Source organism: Petaurus breviceps, unplaced genomic scaffold, assembly GCF_028583685.1.
Source record: "Petaurus breviceps papuanus isolate PSGF00001 unplaced genomic scaffold, PetGlider_PUasm1.0 126, whole genome shotgun sequence".
Lineage (NCBI taxonomy): Eukaryota > Metazoa > Chordata > Mammalia > Diprotodontia > Petauridae > Petaurus > Petaurus breviceps.
Window position 1 is genome coordinate 43,698,941 of NW_027185655.1, and position 11,379 is coordinate 43,710,319.

Below are 11,379 nucleotides of genomic sequence, written 5' to 3' on the forward strand. Positions count from 1 at the left end.
TATATATTGTGTCTCTCTCTACCTTCATATTTCTCTATATATTGCATCTACCTAGTTATTTATCTGCCCTTTCCATCATTAGAATGTGAACTCCTTGAAAGTAGGTGCTGTCCTTGTGCTTATATCTTCATCACTGTAGCACAGTACCTTACACATAGTAAGCACTTAATAAATGGTTTCTGATTAACTTTTAATTGCTACAGTTCATAAGTGGGAGGGCTGAGATATAAACTCAGGTCCATTGATTCCAAATCCAGTGCAAGATAAATTGACCCAAAGTTTTGAAGTACTAGGTCTGTAATTCTAAATAAAATCAGAGAAAACTGAGCCTGATGAACATTAAACCAAATACTTCAAGGCAGGGGTTGCTGGTGGTTATTTAACAGCCAGAGCTCTGAAAGATGGAGCATATTTTAAAGTTTAATCTACATTAAATGACATTTTCTCAATCACTTTCTTAAGTTTAGACAACCACTTAAAAAAAATCAGGTCTTATTTTATAGTGGTAGTCAATTTCCAGAGTAAATGCTCCTGCTGAAAATTTAACATTCAGTTCTCCCAAACTGGTCTGAGTTGACTTCAGCAAAGCTTCAACTCTTCCCTTCAAATGGGAGACTCTGGAGTCTACTGTCTGTCCACCAGGCCACATTACTTCTCATTGTAAGAATGCTGGTGTTATAAAAAACAGTCCTTTTTTTCTGAGATAGTTCCCCTCATTTAAAACACTATACAGATTCTCAAACTCAATTCATTTTTTTCCTCTCCTACATAATTCTCAGACAAGTTCATTACTCATATAATTGTTTATGTACTGATGGATAGTACTATGTGTTCTCTATCCACCTGGGAAATATGCATTTTTATGCATTCTTGGATATATGCATTTTTCATACATTTTGCTTTTTCAAAGGTGTGCTTGGTTATGCTGAACTCTTCTGAGTGATTAAGGATCTTATTTAAAAAGAGTTATTTTGGGGATTTATCCAATCAATGCAATGTTGTCTACAACAAGCAATTTTAAAACAGAACAAATATAGAAACAGAAATATAGAAATAGAACAAATATAGAAACAGAGAAACAGGAAAAAATGGAACCTTAAAGGCCATCTAGTCCAACTACTTCATATTATAGAAAAGAATCTGAGGCCGAAAGGTTAAGTGGCTTGCCCAAGGAAATTGGTAGAAAGGAACAGAACCAGTATATGAACCCAGGCCTTCCGACAGCAAATTCAGCATATTTGCCATTGTACCACGTGGCTTCTTTGGAGAATTTCATCTGGAGGAACTTGCCATCCCTGGGGAATTCCTCTATAATTTAGACTCTGAACTGGATATCTTAGATGATCATGGAAAATACCTTTACTAATCATACTTGGTCTGGTTTTATGTTTCACTTGATATTAACAAACAGAGGGCTATTGAACAAAGTTATCTCTTGTGAGCTCTTTTGAATAAATAGGTATTTCCTAGACTTCTATTACGAGGCAAAGACTGTACTGTGCTAGAGATACAAAGACAAAAAATTCTAGTAGTTTGTGTCCATAAAGGATATCTTGTTGGGGCATTTTGATTGACCAAATCAAATGTTGATACCCAATAGATATTAAGAGTAGTGGGATCTTGTATTTCCTTAACCTTTCAGTAAATTGTCTGACTGTTAAAATAAAACCTGCTCCAGAATATTGCAAAAACCTGTTTTATTTTCTTGCTCATGTCTTTATCAAGTATATAGCATTCTTTTCTGTCTCAATATGTGTGTGGAATATTATCATAACATTTTTGAAGTGATGGAAAAATATACAAAAGTCACTAGGCTTGATTTTCTTTTAGTAATCCCAGAAATATGCCCAGAAATAACTTATGTATGCTTTCTGAGGTTCAATCTAGCTATGGGTGAAGAGGTTCATTATGAGTAGACTGTCTACCAGATTGTCCTGAATTGATCTTGACTCAGACAAGTCCCTTGGTAGTTTATGTTCAATATTGGTATTAATGAGACAGTCATTGGTCATTTGACCACTAACAAAAATTTTACTTGGTCATCATAGGAAGATATTCACCAAGTATATTCATTGAGGACACCCTTAGTTGATTTCACTCAGAGAACATCTCTGCCTACATGAACTTCAACAGTCCACTAGCTGAGCACACCTGGAATACCTCCTGGCTGTTTCACATCCATAGAACCAAGAAATTATGTCAACAGCTGGAGCCTTTAGGCCCCTGAACCAATCTTGTCTCAAGGATGGTTTTAATACATTTCAAATAAGAACTAGTCTAAGCTGTATAGGTTTAGGGGTTAAGATATTGATCCCACCACAATGATTATGCATTCTTTGGGTAAGTTAACCAAAGTAAAAAAAAAAAGTACAAAATGACTCACAACGCTAATGTAGTCCTTTTCTTCATTTGTGGTAGTTCTGACAGTATCAGAAAAAAAAGGACACTGAGTGCCAAGAATCACTTTTAAAAACACATAAAAACATTAATTTTCCCCTCCTCCTCCTTCTTTCTTCTTCCTCCTCCACTGGGTTTCCTCATCTCTTCCAGGCTAAATGTACTGTGGTTAAGATCTTCCCTGCCCCTAGGCTTAAGTGCACCTGGAGCCTTGGTGGGAGGTTTGTTTTTCAGGAGCTACTTTGTGATTGGGCAGTGGGTCGAGAGGGTTGTTACATTCTCTGACCTAGGAGAAGGCTATATAATCCCTGATGTAAGGCTTTGCTTTGGGGCTCACTTTGAAAAGTGTTCTGTGATTTTACCAGATGAGACTCTGGGCAGCTGTTGTTGAGAGCCCCCTGGCTTTGAAAACACAGATGTTGATGCTTCCCTCTCTGGTAACGAGGATTAGATATGGATGTATGTAATGGTTGGACAGTTTGGAAGCCTGTCTGTTGAAATGTTCTTGTAACTTACACTTGTAAACTCAATGTACTCTGATGTTTGGGGTGCTGACCTTTTCCCCCTGAACTAGGTAAACGATATATTTTTGATTGATTAAAGCAAGATTGTTAACCCACTTTGAATTGCTTTCCTTTAGCAAAGAAGATCCAATAACTTGTGTTGGCAGCCACCCTAGGGATTCTGGGGTGCTTGCCACTACACTCACAGGTACAGTAAAACTATTTCCACAGAAGCTTTGATATGATCTGTTTCTGACTTAGATCAGTTTGCCTCCTTGGGCAATCAGGTAGCCCCTTGTAACTTCACTACCCTGATTGTAGACTTAATGTAAACACCTGATCAGTACATCCTAGCACATCTCAGAACTCCTGAGCTCTAGAGAGCCACCAACCTCTGCCTTCTCAGCTACAGGGATTACAGTCTTGTGTGACCACCCCACCTAAATGTCAATATTCTAAGTCCAAGGTCCTTGCCCAGTGACCAAGAAGCAAATAAATTACTAGAGGAAATTGATTGCACTAGTCTTGATTTTTTAACTACTAATAAAATCCCAAGATAGAAGGAAGTTACCTCTAAATGAAAAGATGACTTAGAGAGGTAAATAAGGGATTGGTGGTATTACCTTTGTTATACAAGCTCTTGATAAAATGTTCCAAAGTAAATTAAGATATTCTTTTATAAGTTCATATGCTTTCATTAACTTCAAGCAAAAGCCCAACAGAGGATGGTGAAAATATCCTGGGAAATATAGTTAAAGGATAAGAATTGAGAGAGATCAAGTTTATATACTATATAAAATCCTTTGCCTACTTATTAATAATTTCTTCAAGAATAGAGATGGGTGGTACTGGATACTGTGAACATCAAATAAAACCACACACAAAAAAAACCAGATTAGTTATGTTTCAACAGACTGATTGCCAATGTGTGAATGATTTCCAAATCAACATTCCTTATAGGGAAAATATTGACTTAAAAGAAGAAAGATCAAAATCTAAATCAAATTATAAGAAAAAAAATAAAAGTGACAATAACACAACTCCATCCTGGGATATTTGAAGATATTGTTCTCCAGAACAAGGGGAAATGGATAACATAACATTTATCAGCACAGACTATAATTAGTCCCCTAAGTAAGTTTTAACTGATATAGATCCATTATCTTAATGAAAAAGATAAAAGAACCCAGAAGCCACCTGGGGTAGACATCATGTGAATTTCTTGACAAGTAGAGACGTTTGGCATCCAAAGGCATTACTGATTTAGAACATAAACTAATTTATAATACCTTATAGAGGGGGGAGTAAGAAGGGAGGGCTATAATGGAAAAAGTAGGAGATGCTACATATGATTAAAAATGAAATTTATTTTAATTAAAAATATACAGGGTGTTTCAAAAATCTGAGTGAATTTTAAGCTTTACTGGACTAATAATGCATATTACCATCACCATTACCACACACACACACACACACACACACACACACTCACACTATCATGGGAGAAAATGGTGGATGCTTATATGCAATGTTGCCTCATAAAAAGTAAAATACTGTGAAGGAAAAAAATACATAAAAGTTACAGAATAACCAAAGAAGTCTGATTATCTTGAAGAGTTTTAAAGATGAAATTAGAATAATGACTACATAAGAAATGGAAAAGATGTATAAAGATTATTATGACAAACTTTTTCTTCATCAATGACAATGGAGCCTCTGAGTTTAGCCTTCAATGACAGAGTTCCTGATATACCAAAATATATGAGAAAGCAGAAATAGCCCTAAAGAAAACCAATGTAAGAAAAACAGCTGGACTAGACCAAATACATATAGAGGAAGTGACTTTGAGGGATTGATTTTCAAGGTATCTGAATAGTGGGAAAATAATAAATGCCTGGTGAGGAAAGGAATCTGAATTTTCTTTAATATATAATTTGATGGGAGAAAATGCTATATTTTCTTTATTATGACTGTAAGAAACCTAGATACCATTATACACCTGGTGGCATTTTATCAAATTGTAGTCAAAATATCTTGGATGAAATGATTAACTTATATTTGTAACTTCTGGTGTGTTCACCTTGTAAATCCAAATTTACAAAGTGAAATAAAATGCCACATGGCATAAAATTACAAATATGGACTTGAACTAGTTCTCAAACAATAAAATAGGGAATGAATTCAGTGTTTAAAGTGTGTGGAATAAGTGAAATGGACTAGATTAAAAGGGTGTGAGATTGAAGTCCTTGTATAATTGGGACAGTCTTTCTTTCACCAAAAAGCACTTTATCTTCACATGCATATGATTCTAGATTCTAGAAAGCTGTGTCAGTAGGGTGCAAGTCTGGCAGGTATTGGTTTACCAACTTGTAAAATTTTTAGAATTTGACCCTAATATGTTATTGTATACTTCTGAGAAGTCTCATTACCAGGTGCTACATTTTCTTGACATATCTAATTTAAGAAACAATTGAACACACATTTATTAAGTACCTACTCTATGAAAGGCACTCTACCAAAAATTGGGAATAGAAAGACTATAAAAATTGTTTACCTTCTGATGGACTTTTGGTAGATAAAGAAATACAAAATGATTTGAAGATGGAAGGTATAAATAAATGGTGAAGAGAAAGAGTGGATAAAGTATATGTTATGGAAAGGTCTCACTTAAGCTAAGTCTAAAAGGAACATAAGAATTCTAAGAGATGGAACTGATAAGGGACTGGATTTCAGGAGCATACAAAAGAACTGGAGGGTGGAAGGAAGAGTTTGGGGAACAACTGTTAGGTCAGTTTGGCTGGTACATAAAAGGAGTCCAGATTGTAAAGGACTTAAATGGCAGGCTAAGCTGTTTGTAATTTATGCTATAGAAAATCAGGAGCTAGGGAAGGTTTTAGAGAAGGAGAATGATTTGTAATTTAGACTATTTGAGAATCATCTGTTTTGAGATTTGAACCATTGGAACCAATGATATAATTAAAGGAGAGTGAAGGGATCAAAGGGAAGAGATAGCAGGGAAAAGAATAAGGGAATTATATAATTACTACTATGTTCCAGGTACTGTGTGCTTTTTGCTATTCATTTGATCTTCACAACAATCTTGTGGGATTGGTGTCATTATTATCACCATTTAACAAGTGAAGAAACTGAGGCAAACATAAATTAAGTGACTTGCCCAGGATCACACAGCCAGTGTCCAAGGCCAGATTTGAGCTCAGTTCTTTCTCACTCCAGAACAAGAACTCTATCCACTGTTCTGCCAGAGGCCTCATTGCACCCTCAGGGAATGCCCATACTACCGGCAGAGGGAATGGATGGTGACCTAGCAAAGAAGACTCAGAAGTGTTGGTCAGGCACCTAGGAAGAGAAATAGAAAAGAGAAGTGTCATGAAAGCCATGGGAGGAGATTCAGGAGAAATGACTTGGTTAACAGCAATACAGAAAATGAGGGAAAGAGTATTTTTTTCTTTTTGGAGGGCAGTTGGGGTTAAGTGACTTGCCCAAGGTCATACGGCTAGTTTTTTGTGCTAAGTGTCCGAGGCCAGATTTGAACTCAGGTCCTCCTGACCCCAGGACCAGTGCTCTATTCACTGAGCCACCTATCCACCCCAAGGAAAGAGTATTCTTAAAGAGACTGGGGACTACAGCAAGGCCACTGACTTTATTGGGTAAGCTCCTTTGCAACCTTTGAAAGATCATTTTCAGGTGAATGGTGGAGTCAGAAACTGGAGAGCAACATGTCAAGAAGTTAGTGAGGAAGTGAAAGCAGAGGATATGATAGATTCTTTCCAGGAGTTAGGTCGTAACAGGGAAGGGAAGTGCAGGATGACAACAGGAGGGCAAGTGAATGATGGAGAAAACCTGGCTACGTTTGTGGGCAGATAGAAAGGATCCAGGGAATTAGGTAAGACTGGAGATGACAGTGCATTCTCAAAGGGACAGACCTTCAGAGGAGAAAGCAAGGGAAGAGGTCAAGGATTACCTAGCCCTCTAAGCCAACTCACTTACCCCCTCCCATTTCACGGATGAGAAAATAAAGGCTCAGGGAGGTAAAAATGATTTGTCTACAATCATTTAGATAATAAGTGTCAGAGGGAGGTATCTGATCCTAGGTCCTTTAAGCTCTAGAACCAATGGTTTGTCCACTGAACTTAGATGCCTTGGGAACAAACTGACCCATTGACCTTGGCAAGGAGGAAAGAATACAGTATTGCCAGAAACAATAGGCATTTTTGATCTAGAATTACAATTGTTATTGTGGGTTCTCAGTTTCCTATTGTTTGGTTATTAATGCATACATAGCAATTAGTTCATTTAATATGAGCTACCCCTCTTCACATTAACAATGGAAAATAAATCTTTGTCACATGCCATATTTGTTGTGATGAAGGTAAAACACACTAGAAAGTATATACAAAGAGACTAGTAATTTACCTGAGGTGACTAGTCTTTGCAATTTCCAGATGTTGTGAAATAATGTTAAAGTCAAGAAAAACAAATGTACATTTAAGTTTATATTCCTGAACACCTATACTCATTCCATCAAAACCCACACGCTCCCTGGCAAGTTTTGACATCCACTCATTTCTAAGCGGGTGGCCCCTTTCTGTTGTTGTAGCTTGAGCTGCCTTCAAGACATCCAAACAGGTTCTCCCTATTCCCTATAACACTGATATGCCTTGTATGGTTCAAAGGATTTGCAGCACTCTCTCAGAATGTGGCTAAGATAAAAGAGCTATTGGGTAAGCATTGGAAAATGCTTCTTATTGTGCTATCTTATTTGGAAAAACTTATGAAAAGTTCCATGTTCAACAAATCTGTGAAACTTTGTATTTGGAGATAATTGATTTTCATCTGTACCTGTGGGACTGCATATGATATTGGAGATTTGGCTGTGTGGCGCTGGGGGGAGGCAAACGAAAGAACATTGGACTTGCCTGCTCAGAAACCAGAAAACTTTTTCTGAATTTGGCTTGAGGACTGAGAAAAACAAAATGCATCTTTGTCTATTGACAGGGGAATGGCAAATTTCAAGTGGGGAAATGTATAACCAGGTTTTTAAGCATGCCAAATCTGCCTAAGCAGGGCCTGCCTAGTCCATCTACCACGTGGGTGGGGTAGTGCTTTTTGATTAACTGCCTCCTTCTTTAAAACTGGTGAGACTTTAAAATTTGTACACTCTTTTCACCATCTTTTCTTCCAAGACTCTTATCTGCTGATCCCAGAAAGAGAGGATACACTGGCCTTCCTCTCTTACCTGTCTTTTATCTCAGTTCCAAGAAACAGCTCTGGGGCTGTTTCTGTTTTGGGTTATTGGTCCTCAGTAGACATGATCTGCAAAGACCCTGGTAGTTGGAGCATGACAGTATCGGATCCAGTATTTCAGGCAAGAACCTACAGTCAGTAAGGCTGCCATGGAAGCACTTAGAAGCCAAGGGACTCAAAATCAGGGTTTTGGACTTGGGACTCAGATTGTGATCTGTGAGAACAGAACTAAGCTATAAAGCTCCTTTCTCTCCCCAAAGAGTAAGGTGGTGCAAAGGGGAAGGGAAATTATGACTCCCATTTGTTGGAGGAAATGTGTTTATACATTTATAGCTCTCTTTTGAAGTAAATATTGATCTTTGTAAAAGAAAAAAAAAGAATCGTGAGGTAGAAAGGACTTTTGTAATTTAGTCTCTTTCTAATACAGAAACATCCTAGTAGGAGGTCTGTCATGATAGGAATGATGGGGACCACAATACCTGATCTCCCATAATATGTTTATTTTGAAAAGCTTTCAGCTGGCTAACAACCATTTTCTTTATTTCCACAGGGACAGGATGCATGATTTGTTTAAAAAAAAAAAACTACTTATATTGCTATGTGGTAACCACTAGAAAGAAAACATTAGTACTTAAGTGCCCATTATTCAGTGTATTAGAGTGAAGCAACTCCAAGTAAAGATTTAACCAATTGCAGTTGAGCATGAAGAATCCTGTTTCAACACACACCAGATTTTCCTGAGTTACTGACTGATCGTGCCACATTTTTGGTCTTGAAAGCAGTGATTGGAAAACCTGATGATAATACTATACCTAAAACAGTGAGCGTTGGAGAAAATGCTAACCACCTGGTAAATAAGGAAGGTTAAAAACTCTTATTTTCCACTTGAGTTATTCATTTCTCTTCATTAACCTGTATGCCAGAGCTATCTTGAAATCCATGAAGCTTATTAAAGCATTTACTAAGAAGAGGTAGGCCAGGCTCTTTAGAACAAAGTCATCAGCTGTCTACACATTTTTCTATAGGATAGAGAATAGTAAAAAGAAGAATCTTGAGGAAGTGAAGGGCTTTCCTTAGCGAGGGTCATATAAGTTGGAGCAGGTTGATATGTATTATGCAGCCCACTATGAAAACAATATATTTGTAAGTACTGATGATGCTTCATTCATATTAAACTAATGTTTTATATATGTATATATGAGTATGTATGCATGTATAGACACATATACATGCATACACATATATGTATATGTATGTATAGAACCATTCTCACCCAGAGATCACTGGATCATACATTTAGAGTTTGAAAGAAACTAACATGCCATCTAATCCAACTCCATCATTGGAACAACTGAGGTCTAGAGAGGAAAAAGAAGCACCCCAAGGTCTTACAAGAAGTGACAGGTGAGATTTAAACACAGGTCTTCTAAACATGAGGGCAGTTCTTTCCAGTTTCCACTGCCTCTCTGATGAGAGCCTACAATTTTAGAATATTGTATTTTTAAGAAAAAAGTATCTCTGCTCATTGAAATTTTAAATAAAAGCTTTTTGCCATGCTGTTACTGATTCTCTCTGTCTCTGTCAAAAAGTAGGGGACTTGGAATCAGGGAGCACAGGCTTGAATCCAGACTTAGAAATTTACTAACTGTATGAACAAGTCACTTAACCTGCTCTCATCCTCAACCTCAGATGAAAATATGAGATCTCAAATTCCTTCTAATACTTTGTCTCTTTCCCATTTATTCTGCTTTTTTTAAATCTTTGTATTATTAATGCCAAACAGAGAGTCTCAAGCTTAAAAAATTGTCAGTCAAAAGTGAGACTTCATTTGAATCAATTATCAGGCATTTATTAAATGCCAACTATAAGTCAGACACTAGGGATACAAATAAAAAGACTAAAAACAATCCTACTCTCACTGAGCTTACAATACATACATACATACATATGTGTATATATATATATATAATCTTCTCTCTGTAGCCAAATAAGGCTACAGTGCTTAGATTCCAAGAAGGGGAGGTTAGATAAATGTCTCCTCAGAACCTTAATATCATCAGTGGTCACAGAGGGATTTAAATAACACAGAGGGCCTGGGAATGGTTTAATTACATTTTGATGACCATGAAAGAAGAAAGAAAAAGGAAGAGGAAAGAAAAACACTTTTTTTAGGGAAAAAGGCTGCACAAGGGTGAGGAGAATTATCTTGTATAATTTTGGTGCTCAAGTAGAAGACCACATAAACTTGGAGAAAATCACAGTGGAGTCAGCAAAAGCAACAGTAGAAGAAGCAACACGTTTGACTCTTTGGAATCTCCACTCGTTATTAGTTCTACCTGGGGGGTTGGGTTGGGGCAGAGACACAGAACAGGTCTAACCTGTCCACTACTTAAGGAGACAATAACATAACAATTTCCCCCAGATTCTTCTCTTTTCTAGACTAAATATACTCAATTCTTTCATCTTCATATGGCTTGGATTTGAGGGCCACTGTCACAATTATTGTTCTTCTTTGGGCACCATCCACCTTATTTAAGTCTTTTCTAAGATGTAACACACAAAACCAAACACACCCTCTAGGCTCTAACTTGGGGGTAGTATAGCAAGATTATCACCTCCTTCTCTCTGGGACACTTTGTTTCCCTTAATTCCCTAAAAGTATATATAAAAAAAGTTTTTATTTTGTTTTGCTGACATAGAACACCATTGTTCCAACCCAGTAAAATTTTCAAATTAATCAATCAAAACTTCTTATTTGTGCTTACAATATGCCATGCACTGGGCTAAGCATTGGGGATTAAAGGAAAAACAGAAATCATCGATGACTTTGAGAGGCTCACATTTTAATTGGGGTAGACAATACACAAAGAGCTCGGTTTGTACAAATACACAAATGGAGTATAACATATGTGGATATATGGGATGGATCAGGGGTGGGGAACCTGCAGCCTTGAGGCCACATGTGGTCTTCTAGGTCCTTGGGTACAGCCTGCTGACTGAGTCCAAGTTTTACAAAACAAATCCTTTTATTAAGGAGATTTACAGTGTGAAGTTTGGATTCAGTCAAAGGGCCGCCCCTGAGGACCTAGAAGGCAATATGCGGACTCAAGGCTATAAGTTCTCCACCCCTGAGATAGAAAGATGAATAGATAGATAGATAGATAGATAGATAGATAGATAGATAGATAGATAGATAGATAGATAGATAGATAGA

General features: G+C 37.1%; 1 protein-coding gene across 1 annotated transcript in view; it reads right to left on the reverse strand.

The window, feature by feature from the left end:
• The window catches only part of NDST4 (N-deacetylase and N-sulfotransferase 4), a 406,931-nt gene that overhangs the window by 263,096 nt on the left and 132,456 nt on the right, over positions 1-11,379 (reverse strand). The gene's annotated exons all lie outside the window — the stretch shown is intronic.